The following is a 14,696-nucleotide window of genomic DNA, read 5'->3' as shown; positions in this document are numbered from 1 at the left end:
TTCCTGGCAGTACGACAAATTGTCTAAAGCATCTGTAGATATCACAGTAAATTATAAGCGGAAAACATGACGGCGAGATGTGAGAACATGACACATGGCATAATATTATCACTTGTCAAAAGAGAACTTTGAATGGAATATTGTGGCATGTCTTAAAATACTCTAATACTTAAAATTCACACTGATAGAAAAAAACTAAAATATTCATCATCTACTTTGATTACTTTACGTGTTATGCAACACGCTTGAAAATCAAGTGAAAACAAAAATTTAATGTTAGGCTATATTTGATTCCATATTGATGTCAGTTTTGCACAAAAGATCAAATCGATTTCAAAGAAGTGTATAAGACAAAATTTCTTCAATTTGCTCAATAGATGGAGCCACATTCCAGTTAATTATGCATTTAAACCGATCCGACTTGTAGGAGTGCAAAACACTTTCTTATTGGAGAAGAGAGGCTCATGTCGATTCTCAAGAAATACGCTGAATATTGTCCTAGAACTGACATCAGTGTGAATTAATATTTGATGGAAGGTAGAAGCAGAATCTATTAACCAAAAAAAATGCCTATATGTTACTGATTCAAAACACTTGCAACGCCTTTCCAAAAGTGAATTGTATATTTAGAATGTCTCTCCCTAAAAAAAAAAGTAGACCAGAAGTTTCAAGTTTGAAAAATTTCAAAGCGTTCTCTGATTCGCATGGAAAGACAAACGATGTATTTACAAGAAAATATAAAATGGGTAATATATATAAAAATATGAATAATATATATATATATAAATGACTACTTACAAATTACATGTTCAACCAATTATTGGTTATTGTACCGAGATCCTCATCTCGACTCCGGAGAATATGGCCCAGATCCTGGAAGTCTTCCAGAACAAAGAGTTACGTATATTTACTGGAGCAGTGAGGTTCACTTCTATTCTTACAATGCAGCTTTTACAATTCTTACAATGCAGCTGTTCATGATTTTATTACATAAAAAGAGATCCTATTATACTAGAAGCTTGTGCGTTTGACCGACAACTCTTTTTGGAGAAACTATGATAATGAAATTTATAGAAATCTTAAAGCTCAAATTGGCTTCATCCAGGCTACCCAGAGAGAATCTGATGCGTTTTAACTGAGCCGATATTATCTAATTCCACCTCCACCGCCTTATCCCTTGGACCTTTTGAATTTGAATCTTCATCATATACAGAGACTTGTTAAAAACGAAATGAGCAATTCACAATTAAGATCTATTGCAATGTAGACTATTGGTGTCCGCTGTCCTCAAAATGAGTGGATGTGTGTCTACACTGACGGCTCTATGTTAGAAAAAGAACGCCGTGCTAGAGCAGGTATCCAAAGCTAGCTTTTTAATTTCTACTTACCAATGGGCCCTCTTACTATCGCCTTTTGATGATGAAATCGGAGCCATTGCTGGTGACTATTCAATAACTGTCGATTCGTAGTCACTCTTTTGTAAAGGCAGTCATATTGTCAGTTTCCAAAAGTGCGCTTCAAGCCTTTTTGAATAATCAAAATATTTCCCAAAGAATCTTAGACTGTTTGCTTAAGGCACTGGCACACAGAATTTCTTTCTAATGGATTCCTGTTCACTGTGGAATTATGAGCAACGAAAAAGGTGATACATTGGCTAAGAAAAGAACTTGAGCAACACATTAATTCACTGCTTTCTTTTCGTACGACTGAATTGTTTGTCAAGCTGACCCTTAAGAAAATCTTTAGACAGGATATGATTCAACGTGTTATGGATCAGAGATGGAGTATTCTGGAGGAAGAGATAACTTTTTGTAAAATAAAAATAAATACATAAAAAAATCCTATAATTCTGCAAAACCTCGTTTAGTAAATAATAATTAATCTGTTAAGCTAATTTTAATTTATTTAAAATTATAATGAGAAAACACGTGAAGTTTGTGAATTCGTTTTAGACGTACAATACCATCTGAACGTACAATATCATTGCCTTAAATTTCAAATGGAATATAGCAACATAAATTAAAATATAACATCCAATATCCGTCAGTCTCAGAACTCTAGTGGTGGTAAATAAGTGAACAGACGGATAATTATGTTGAGACTTCAACTATCCATGAGTCTCAACCATCGCCGCGGCGATAAGATAATAGATGGATAAGTACAGTGAAACCTCAGTTATCTGCCAGTCTCAGGACTATCATCAAGCTGGATAAGAGATAAACGAATAACTGTGCAAAATCTCACTTATTCATTAGTCTATTTATCAGTCTTAGGACCTCCACCGTGGTGGATATGATAACAGATAGATAATTGTAATAGAATCTCATTTATCCGTTAATCTTAAAATCATTGTCTTAACAGATAAGAAAATAGATAGCTAATACTAATCAAATTTTATCTATCCTCCTGTATTATAACCATTATGGTGGATAAGAATATAGATGCAGAACTTCAATTAAATCTCAGTTATCCTTCAGTCTCAGTATCACAGTATCATCATGCATTGGAACCATTATGGTAGATAAGAATATAGATGGAAAACTACAATTAAATCTCAGTTACCCTTCAGTCTCAGTAGCATCGCTAAAATAAGAAAATAGGCGAGTAACGGCGGCGATATCTCAGTTGTCCGCCATTCTCCGAATCATCGTCACCGTGGATAAAAGAAGAGACGAATAACTTTGGTGAAATGTCAGTTGTCCGTCAGTTTCAGGATCATCATCATGACGAATAAGACAATACAGAAATATCTCTGTGCACAGGAACATCTATTATCTCTCAGTCTTAGGTCGATTTTCGGAACGGATAAGGAAATAGCCGGATACCTACAACGAAATTTACCGAAAATATGCAACCGAAATTTAAGTTTATGAATTTGTTCTAATTGCAGAATTTAATTGTTATTACTCTAGTATACTAGTATTATTATCATAAATGTTAGTTTTTAATGCTACCTAGTGTTTGTTTAAAATACTATCTGTATTTTTAAACAATTAGGGTATTTCTTTAGTTTTTAAAATCATAAAAATTGGAATTGTATAATATTAAATGCAAAAATAAGAGTGACTGTATTTACTTGTTTTCTGGAATTAATAAAGCATTTTTCCACGAATAATTTTAACATAGATATAAGTTTGAATTTTTCCGAAGAGAAAATTGAATGTATCGCCTGATGTGCCATTTGATGTTGAGCTTAAAGCATTAATAGCTAAAAACGTAACAACAGTCTGGATAAAATATGCTTACCAAAGTGGCACAAAAATGAAGCATCTCTTATCACCAAGCTTTTGGTCAGCATAATTTTCTATGTATTCTACCCTTGCAAGCGATTCGCATTCTGTGCACCACTTGAATTCTTTTCTGATGTATATCATGACTTCCATTCTACATCTTGAATACCAATGCACGACTTCCAAAAATGTTGGCTGAAAAAAAATGACTTCTCGATAAATCGTTTGACTTGCGGAAATGAACGTCTATGGATATGTTCGGAAAATATGGCGTATAATTAAGTTATGCGTTGTATAAATGGTTTCATTTGGTTTAGTTTATCAAGATAAAGCATCCATTAGGGCTACCTCGTTAAGAAGACGGTGCCTTCGAGGAGGGTTTTCTAAGGGAACCTGGCTCCTATACACGTTACACGGGGGTAAAACCACGAAAATGTCCATACAGCCAGCCCATTCGCCTGGGTTTAAACCCAAGTCGGAACTACCAGTATTCACAGATTTTACAGCTTGGCCGTTAGTGGGCTGCGTTGCACAAATGAAACATTTCACTCTTAACATAAAAGAAATAAATCAGGACAGAGTATCAAACAATGTATAATTACGAATGACGTAAAACTAAGGAATGTATAAATGGTGCTTCACATTATTTCTAATATAATTTGTTGACTTAAAAATGCATTCAATAGCTTTCCTGGCTTCGCAAAATAACGGTAAGAAACAAGCTAATATCAGTATATTAATTGTTAAGTATTTTTCGCAATTTCTTTCAGGATCGCTTTTGTATTAAACGAGACATCTCAATAATTGACTTTTATTTATCACCTCCCAGATAGTATAGTGGTTAGAGGAGCCTACTGTGATATCGAAGGGCTCGAGTTCAAATTCCTGAGAAGGCATGGATGTTTGTAAATGTATAATACCTCTGTGGCATGAGGCACTTTAAATATGAGCCGAAAGCCCTCTCGAGAAACTGTGGTAGGGAAAGAGGGGTGGGAGGCCTTCAGACCTTTCTCGCCCGGGGTGCTCTCCTTCAAAACTGGGGGGAGGCAAAAATAAGCGAAGTTGTACTCTCACCTGTATGATACACAAGGCTTTGCCAACGACATGCGCAATCTTGCTCACATTGCCACGATGAATTTTGTGGGCTTGTTCTGATGTCACTTTCAGGCAAGTGAGATAAGTCATAACACAACTTTTATTTATTTCATTTGTTTCATTGCCTTCACATAACCTTGTACAAGAGGAAGAGAAATATGCTAAAATAAAACTAGAAACTATGCAAAAAGCAGTCCTAGATTGACTTAGATTTTGAATGAAGGTATTGATTTCGAGAGCGTTAGGTCTTAAGTTCCTTGTTTTCAAACGAAAAAAAAAATTACAAAGGTGGGAAGAGCAGCAGAAATTTATCGGGAAAACCATGGGCGGAATAAAGAGAAAATCAAAATACCATCTTTTCGATGAAATGAGTAATGAAATATACAAATCTATCATGTTAGAATTTTGAAAATTTTGGGAAGAATTAGATTGGAATTAATATCATTAATTTAAAAAAAAAGAAAAGAAAAAAGTTTCGTTCATACCATTAATTCTAATCCAGTTATTCCCGGTACTTTTAAATATTAAAGTTTTAATTAGAAGCAATATTCTTCGCAGGCATTGTTGTTTTCTCTGTCATTAACTCAGGAAGAATCTGTATGTATGTTCCGCACATTGCGGAAAAACGGTAGCACTTGGAGCCACCAAATTTTGAACAAATATAATCCTCTCTGAACACGTGCATTTCGAGGCTAGAATTCTGAATTTCGAATTAGTTTTTCAGTTACTTAATGCTCTTGTGTGAACTTTGGGAAATTTTTATTATATGATTTAATAGTAATATGTTACCATTCGACAAAAAGTAAGATAATTTTTACAGTGGCATTAGTCTAAGCCAATCATGTTTCAAATTTAATCAGAAAGCTCCAGAAATTTAAAAGAAACGCATTGCCCCCAGCTCGAAATTTTATTTACCATGTGCCGACATGTTGCCATTCGCAAAAAGTAAGATATTTAATTTTTTTCAAATTTAATCTGAAATATATAACTATTTGTCATCTAGCACAAAGAAACTGGATTAGATTGATTAGATTAAGGCAAAGCACATCAGAGCTGTTGTATACATGGAAAGCGATAAGTTTTTGAAAGACTTCCTGACAGAAAATGGCTTGGTGACGTTTTACATGCAGAAATCTGGTAAAAGACCCGTGCAAGCAGCCAGTTTGGTGGCATTTTAACCCAATAGCTTAGCAAATATTATGGGCTTGGCTTCTGACTGGCACAAAAAGTTTAGACTTCAGCCAATATATGGATAGTATGCTTTTTTGCACATAATGATTTCAATGTGCGTTTTTATGTATAATGATTTCAAAACAAAATGGCTCCACACTGAAAAACGTGTTCACATAAGCCTTCTGGCATGGAAAAAAACTTGAACTCCGTCAAAACTGTCATATTACACAAAAGACTGATAGGTGCCCAAATAAACAACAACGGGGGTTTAGAATATAAAACTTGCCAATTTCAAACTGCTGAACTATCCGTCTGTTGCCTTTGAGAAAACAAATTTACAAAACGAAGAGCTAATTCTTTATCACACAACATTCTATCCTTAATGCATAATAAAGAGAAGTTTGTAATACCAGAAATGTGGCCCAACTCACTCCATCTTACTCATATCACACGTAGCGCGACATATGCACGCCTACAACAAACACTTTAATGCAGACGGCACTTGCTTGGAGGGAAAAAAAAGGACCAGCAGCCTTGAACAGAACTCAAAACTGCACATCGACGCTTAAATCCCCTTCACAACGGCCACACATAAATTATCTCAAGGTATACTGCACTACCTGGGATTTTTTTTTTTTTTTTTTTTTTTTTTTTTAAAGAGAGTTGTTTTTAGATATTTTCCCTACACTCTCACCTCCTTTGACATCAGTCTTCTCTTTTGGTTTTATTCTTCAAACGTCGGGCTCTACAGTTCCAAACTGTTCCGCCGGATCTTGGACTCATTCCCTAATGTTCTAATCTAAAAATATGGTGTCCCGGTCTGCCAGAAGAAAGCCGCATTCGCTTCATCAGAACGTACAGTTGGATGTTGCGGTATCTTCTGGAGCTTTGGTGATTGGGAGGTTAATTCTTCGATAAGACATCTTAACTGCAGTGGAGGGATTAAGCTGTAGGTCTTTGTGTCACTATTTATAGGACAGAACTGTTTGTTTGTACATAAACAGGAATGTGTGATCTTTTCTAAAGAGGTTGACATTTGCTTGCACTGTTTGGATACTGATTTATTACTGATGGCATTCAAGTGAAACCAAAAATACGTAAGTTAGTTTGTTTTTCACAAAAGATTAATGATTAAGAATTAAGTCTTTTAAACTATATTAATTGCTAGAATAATAAACATAGAATTCTCATAGAATTATAATCGAAGCTTCAGTGTTTTGGATAGCAATATTCACTTGTGTTAATATTTTTCAGTTTTCACATGCATACTTTTTTAATTAACAGGTTTTAATATGTTTTTTTTTATTAACTAGAGGGGAAGAGAGCAATATGCATACCTATCTAGGAATTTTATTTACTTACTTGCTGAATCTTCATTTTATGAGATACCTATTTTTTTTAAGCCTTAGGAACTTAAATATCTAATTTATATCAAGTAAAATAACAATACATAAAAATAATAATAAAGGGCAGTAATAAATAAAAAATAACAGGTACAGTTTCCAATTTATAAAAAAGCCCACCAGCGGCCGAGCGGTAAAGACGCTGAATACTGGTAGTTCGGTTCGAGGTTCGAATCCCGCGAACGGGCTGGCTGCGTGGACGTTTTTGTGGTTTTCCCCATGTGTATCGTGTATACGAGCCAGTTTCCCTTAGAAAGTCCTCCACGAAGGCATCCCTCCCTTTAGGCAGATAGCCCTCGTGTGCTTTGCCATAATTGAATAACCCAACCCAACCCAACCAATTTATAAAACTGAACATTTACTGATAAATATTAAAATTTAACTAAAAAAATTTAAAAGGATGGGACTTTTTTTCAACAGTTTACTTTTATAATTATATCAATTTTTATTGATATTACTTAAATCTTATTTATAATAGTCTTATCATTTACATTTTTAGGTTGATAATCATTTTTGTTAATTTTTTCAGTCTTTAAGGGCTTAATATTTTAAATTAAAAAAAATTAATAAAATAGTATATGCACTCCAATAAAAATAAGATCTATTCTTTCCATCTAATAAAAAGGAATATTTACTGCAAAATAAAATTAAAACTCAAATGAAAAATTAATTTTGAAAGCTCAAAAATTTCAATATTATTTTTTTTTACATTATTATAACAGTACTGATAATAATTTACACAACAATGTGAAAACAAACAACAAAAGTAAGAAATCTAGACTACATAAAACATATCAAACTAGAAACGTATATTTGCAATAACGGCATAAAATTTTGAAATTGATTGGAAAAATATAAAATAACGTACAGTATCTCAGATGATATTTTATTATGAGATAAATGATATTAATACCTACTATTTCAATTTTTAAAGCTGGGAGGTATTTTATAATAATATTAATTGAATAATAATTAAATAATTTGAAAAAATAATATTAATAAATGTTATTTTTTCAAGTATTACTAACTGTAATGTATACTTTTTACAATGATATTAATTTTTGCTAATTTTCCTTTAGGCTTTAAATTTGTGATATTTTAAAATTAATTGGAATTAAAAAATAACATGCAATTTAGTACTTCAGAGGAATTATAATCATTAAACAAATAAAAATGGCATTTACTCCTGATAAAACTTAATGCTTGCTGTTAAAAGAAATTTCATTAATCTTAAAGAAATTAAATGTTTAAAGCTCTGATATCTTCTTTGAAAGTTTTTTATAAATAATATATTTCATAATAGTAAAAAAATGTTATTTTATAAATAATATTTTTCATAATAGTAAAAAAATTATTATTTTGTAAATGATATTTTACATAATGGTATTTATTTTTGGTAATTTTTCTTTAGTTTAAATGAATGATTTTTTAAATAAATCCAATAAAAATAACATGCATTCCATTACGTCAAAATGTAATTTATAATTATACAAATAAAAATAATACGCATTGATATATAATACGTATCCCAGTTGATAAAACTTACTTTTTACTGTTAAAAGTAACTAAAACTCAATTATAAGAAAATGCAATTTTGAAAGCTCTGACGTTTGTATCAGTAAATTTGTCCTTGAACGTAAAATAATGAGAAAAACAGGTAAATACCAAAATATGAGAAAGCGTATTGTAATGAAGAAAAGAAAATTAGAAAAAAACACACCCTAAACTGGCCTAGATTTTGAATAAAACTCTGACTGCCATCGAAATCGATCAGTTTTTATTCGAAATACAAATTCTTCCTCTTGCCTAGTTTTAATTTTTACACTGCCGCTTTTAGCTTCCATATAAGGTTGGAATATATATGTGGTTTTGCAAAATTTCTTAATTATCCTTAAATCATTTTAATTTTTATGTGGATGATAATGTGCACAATTAAGAAATTTACAGTCTATATAACATAAGATGCTAGAAATTTATTTTATACACTGTAAAATAACACTTATAAAATGTTATTGAAATGTAAAGACTTACTTTTTAAATGATTTGCTTTTTTACTGTATTTGTTGTAATATACTAGTATTTTGTTGTAATATACTGAGGGTAACAACACATTACAGTTTTAATGTACTTTTGGGCACAAAAATAGTGTTTAAAATAATGTTAATCTTAATTGTTATTTATAATATTGTTCTCCATCGTTTTCTTATCATTAATTATGTAAATCTTATTCCTAACATTAATTAATAAAAACAATAATTTTTATAATGATATTCTCAACGTTAATTAAATTAATGTAAGAACTACTATATAAGAAGTATTCAGAGTGTTCAGTCTAATTTATGATCAATATAAGAAATATTCAGTCTTATTCTTAACATTAATTAAGATAAGGAATATCAAAAGTAGACTCAAGAAAAACTTAAAATTAACAATTACATAGCTCTGCAAATTTTTGACTAATAATGATATGTCTATTATTAGTAACACCTCTTGGGGATGTTATTATCTTACGTTAGTGATAAAAACATGTCCTTCATATATAAAGATCAAAAACACGACAGTACTCTGTTGCCAATTGACAATGTATAAGGTCTTTTATTTATATTCGATAGTATAATAATATATATTTTAATGCTGAATTCGTCTTCAAAATGTTAAACAGAAATCTGATGTTTTGCAAAACAATTATTTTCGATTATGCTTTCTGTTAGAGATACATTTTTGTTCATTATGAATAATGATTGAAAACACGAGAACATTTGTTTATAAATACAAGTCAATAATATGATAGCATGTTACTGCCAATAGATAATACATAAGGTATTTTATTTACCTTCGATAGTATAAAAATACATTGCACACCGAAATTCAAAGAATATCGTTTAAAAAAGTTTTTATCTACACTTCTTAGTAATATTTTGAAAAAAAGATTTATTACAGACAATCTTTTCAAAATATTACTAATTTACTTTCAAATGCATTTATGATGCATCATACAGTGGCTCACAAAAATGATAGGACACTTTGCATTTTTGTATTCTTTAATGGACATAAAAACTAAAATAAATAAAAACAAAAAGAAATGCTTTTATTTTCATAATGTATAAGTTCAACATTCTTTCAGAATAAATACGTTTTCGAAAAGATGAATATTAAATTCAAAAATCAATATCATTTGTTTAATGTCGAAAAATATTCTTACAAAAATAATCAAACACTTTTAGTAACAGCCAAAAGTGATAAAAACTTACATTGTTTTTGTTTATTAATACCTTTTGGGATTACCTTTACACTTCGTCACTTCATTAAATCTTTTAGGTATTGACTCCACAATTTATTTTTTGTTAATTTTGGACTTACTATATGCAACTCCTCTTGAATCACTGCTTTCATTTGCTTCCGCGAAGATTCCCTCTCTTTTCGAATTTTCGATTCGATGCCAAATTTCGCTTCAAGATATCAAGGTACTTATACTGATCCATAATGCCACATAAACTCCATATTACCAACACCGGAATGTGCCATAAGATCCCCATACCACAACTCCTCCTCCGACGTGTTTAACACTTGGTACTAAGTTTTGCTTCCGAAATTTTCTTTGGGTTTTCTACACACCAGCAATCGTCCACCTGAGCCAAAAAGATATTAAATTTGCTTTCATCAACAAACAACACTTTTTTTCCAGTAGTGGGGTGTATTTTGTTTCAGCGATTTTGGGAAAGCGAGTCGAAGTTTTCGGTTTTCTTTACTGACACAAAATTTTGTTCTTGCTACTCACCTATGATATCCTGTAGATCGTATTACTGTTCTTATATTTTCTGGATTTACACATATTCCATATCATTCACGAAGTTACGCAACAAGTTCCTAACATTAGGAGCACTCAGTCTTGGATTTTTTTTTTAATATTCCTTAGAATAAAGCGCTTCATTCCATCAAATAATTTCGATGGTCTTCTTGTCTTCTTTTGTTTTGAATATGATTCTGTTTCTTATAAGGCTTGATAATATCAAACACTGTAGAATGACTTAAACTACGTAACTAGGTCATTTTTCTAATAGATTTTCTCTTTCTTTTGATGCAAATAAATAACTAATCTGCAGTTTTCTAACGATGTTTTCTTTCATGATCGAGCCATTGCAAGAAAATTATTTAAAATAACGAATATTTTCTAAAACGAAAATTCTAATTATAGAAGCTATCGATTTTCAGATTTTTGCCTAGCTTATTTATCCAAACTAATTCCCTAAAATTTCGTGTTTTATTTATTACAGACGATTTTCGTTAGAAATTATGAAAATGTTCGATTAATTTTGTGGTATCTTTTTTTTTCTCATTTCAGCATAAAACGTTATTTTTTAAATTTACTGTTAATTTTTTTTTCAAATTTATTTAGTACAAGAAGAGGGCTAAAAATATTCTTTATTATTTTAATTCAAAGCCTTTCTTCTATGACTTAAAAAATAAAAATATGTATATGATGGCCGATCATTTTTGTGAGACATGGTAATTCATAGTTAGGAAAAATTACACCGCATTTTTCTGGTACATAAGCGTTCGTGTCAATCCAAAATAAAATCGAATGGGAATGAAAGCATTTTACAGAAATTTTTTCTGTTATCATGTTTTGCAGCAATTGATACTATTTTATAATAATTGTTCTACCATTTAACGGAAATGCAGAAAAAAGTGTCGGAAATTTTAAAACTGAACTCCACGAATTAAGTTTTAATCTAATTCTGCAGTAAGGTCATTTTTTATAAGTTATGAATACCAGGCATCAGTTTTTATTAAGAAATAAACCTTAAAAACATATACTAAAATATCTCTAAAATGACCATCCACAGTTCTAAAGAAGTCTGTCTTTACGGCGATGCTTCCTTTAGGAGGACTTTTTTTGCACTCAAGAGGTGGTCATTTTAGGGAAGTAGTCGACACAAGAAGTCTACTGTACAGACGGTATTTACATATTTTTAGAACAATTTCGATAAAGATTATTTTTAAAAAATACAAATATTTGAAGTAAAACTTTCTAGCAATAGTAAAACTTTCTAGTATCAATTATTTGAAATGAGAAATATCGTCTGCTACTTTAAAATTCATTCTTCTTTCAAAATATCGCATGTAAGTAAGCTATGGATTGAGATATATGTTTTGGGGCTTTCTGAAGAAAAATATTCTTAGTACATAATTCAAATGCGTTGTGAAATGCATGGAATTAAAGCTTTAATTGCAAAACCAACAACGTTATTAAAAGGGAAAAACCGTTAATCATTATTCCTACATGCAGATTCTAAACCAGTGCAGGAAAAGACTACGTACTGTTTCTAATGTTTCTAAAGTTAATTCGTTTGTTACAAGAGAAAATCCGTCGATACAAAAATCAGTTGCAAAGTCTCTAAATACTTCTGTAGCAATAATAAATGAAATAATTAACTAAGATTTGCAATATATAAAAGCTAAAAAATATAATTCACCAGACATATGACTCAAAGCAGAACAATTTGTAGAATCTTATATGAAAACTATTTAGGAAAAGATAAATGGAAATATATTGTGACCCTTGATGAAGCACGAGTTTACCTAAATGACTCCTATAAAAAAGATCTATTTATTTCCGGAAACGAAGCGACAACATGTACAAGCCTCGTTCCGTCAATGTAAATTCAATGTAAAGAAAGTTTCAGTAAGAGTTTACTTCTGTTGCAGGATTCTTTTACAATTGAAATGAAGAAAGGTAGAAAAGTGTTAAAATAAAAACTCAGTGTCTATCAAAAGAACATTTTACGTCCTATGTTTACAGAACAAATTCTATTTCTTTACCCTAATGACTTTCGAAGAATGAGACTTCATCAATTCAAAGCAACAAGTCATGTTTCGAAAAGTACCACTGCATTCCTTGAACAAATGAAGATTGATACCGATAGTGCATATGTACCTTTTGAATGATTCCTGTGAAGTCCCCTGATGTGTCACCTACGGACTTTTGTGCCTTTGGTCTCTTGAAAAGACCTCTCTCTAAGCGAAAACCCATCATGGATGGACTCTGGAAAGTAGTGGATGAGAAATTGAAATCAATAACCCTTGAGAGTTTCACAAAACATCCTATCATGGAAATCACGATTACGACTTACATTCCAAAATAAAGGCAATCAGAGGAAACATTTAAAAAAAATACTGTTTATATTTTATACATTAATTAAAGTGTGTAAACACTCTCTCTTATTGGTGAGATATTTATGCTTTTCTTCATAATTTTTGTTTTTGTATTTTTACATTTTTTACGATAAATTTTTACGTATTAAATAGTAATCTGGTAAGTTTAGAACTCAAGTGAATATTTTATATATTTCTTGTAATTAACGGCAAATATATTTTGTCGGTCACAAATGGAAATTAAACACAAGAACATGTTGCCATCAAATCGATGATGTATAACATAATTTTTCTGTCATGCTACCAATTAACTTTTGGTTAACTAAGTTTCTACTCAATTTAAAGGAAATTGGATTATATTTGTTCATGCATCTGTTGAAATGCAAAAATAACATTTGTTTTTAACACTGTTTTTTTTTTTTTTTTTTTTTTTTTTTTTTTTTTTTTTTTTTAATGCTCAGATTCCATTAAAATGTACCAATATATCTCGCGATTTTTAAAACTCAAGGTGCATATTATGCCTTTAATACTTCGATTATGTGCTGTTTTCGTCTGAAATTCATCTTAAAAAAGTCTTGGGTTTAAATGTCTTTAAAGAACTCACCCGTGAAACTTCAGAAGAAACTGCATACCATTTTGCTGCATATCTGTAAACAGCATACATTAAGATTTGAATTCAGAGTGGAAAACTGTAATCAAATCTAAATAAGAAAAGCTTCACACCGCGTAATTATATTCCAATTTAATTTTTACAGTAGAAATCTTACAGAAAAACAAAATTAATAATTACCTTACTTTAGAAATTATATAGATAATTCACAATAATTTAGTTATGTGATTTGCATTATCGTGCGATAATTTGTTATTAATGGTATTTTTAATTTTAATTTCATTTTTTTATTTCCATTAATAATTTTTCCTTTTTAATGGTCAAATGTTTTAAATACTGGTTTTGTGCTATCATTTTATTCTTTAATTGTTAATTTTTAACCTTTTTACCTATTTTAATATCCTTAACCGAGCTTTAGTATTAGTGGTGAAGCCAACGGCTGAATAAATGACCCAGAGAAGTCAAATACTGTTTGTATTCTTCCTAAACTGCATGTCGTTCTAAAATAATCATTGGTACACTCTTTATTTTCTGACAGAAAACACATTTTTCGGTAGATTCCTGGTATTTGGGCTTTGCCTGGAAATGAAAATAAGTATGAAATTGAAATATCTCATTTACCCGTTTAGTTAAGAAATGCAAAAAAGCTACTTCAGTCACTTAATCTCTAAACGTCGAGCAGTTACGGACGAGAAGACAGCTATTGACAAATCTTAGGCTGGCACACCAGCCTCCTAGCGGTAAAGTCGCTGAACATTAGTAGTTCGGTCCGAGGTTCAAATCCCGCGAATGGACTGGCTGTATGGGCGTTTTTGTGGTTTTCCCCATGTTGTAACGTGTATACGAGTCAGTTTGCTTTAGTCCTCCATGAGGGCATCTCTCCCCATAAGCAGATAGCCCTCGAGGCTTGGCTATAATCATGTAAACCAAACCAAAGTTCAGGATGGTCTTTTGTGTACTTGCACCACTAGCCTTTGGACTAAAGGAATATTTTCTTTCAGTCTACAGTCTGGTCACGACTACTTGCAA

General features: G+C 31.1%; 1 protein-coding gene across 2 annotated transcripts in view; it reads left to right on the top strand.

Moving 5' to 3' along the window:
* Positions 1 to 14,696, top strand: part of LOC118192302 (uncharacterized) — a 128,786-nt gene that overhangs the window by 11,208 nt on the left and 102,882 nt on the right. The window contains exon 1 of one of the 2 annotated variants that reach the window (XM_035363242.2): positions 6,128 to 6,595. The exons of the other annotated variant lie outside the window; for it this stretch is intronic. The gene's annotated coding sequence lies outside the window, so the exon portion shown is untranslated. Of the gene's footprint in view, positions 1 to 6,127; positions 6,596 to 14,696 lie in introns of those variants that run through there. 2 annotated transcript variants of the gene reach the window in all.

This window comes from Stegodyphus dumicola, chromosome 2 (assembly GCF_044657685.1).
Source record: "Stegodyphus dumicola isolate Sdum_Otavi_A_Nest chromosome 2, ASM4465768v1".
Classification (NCBI taxonomy): domain Eukaryota; kingdom Metazoa; phylum Arthropoda; class Arachnida; order Araneae; family Eresidae; genus Stegodyphus; species Stegodyphus dumicola.
Note: the sequence above shows the minus strand (reverse complement) of the source record. Positions and strands in the feature narration are given on the sequence as shown.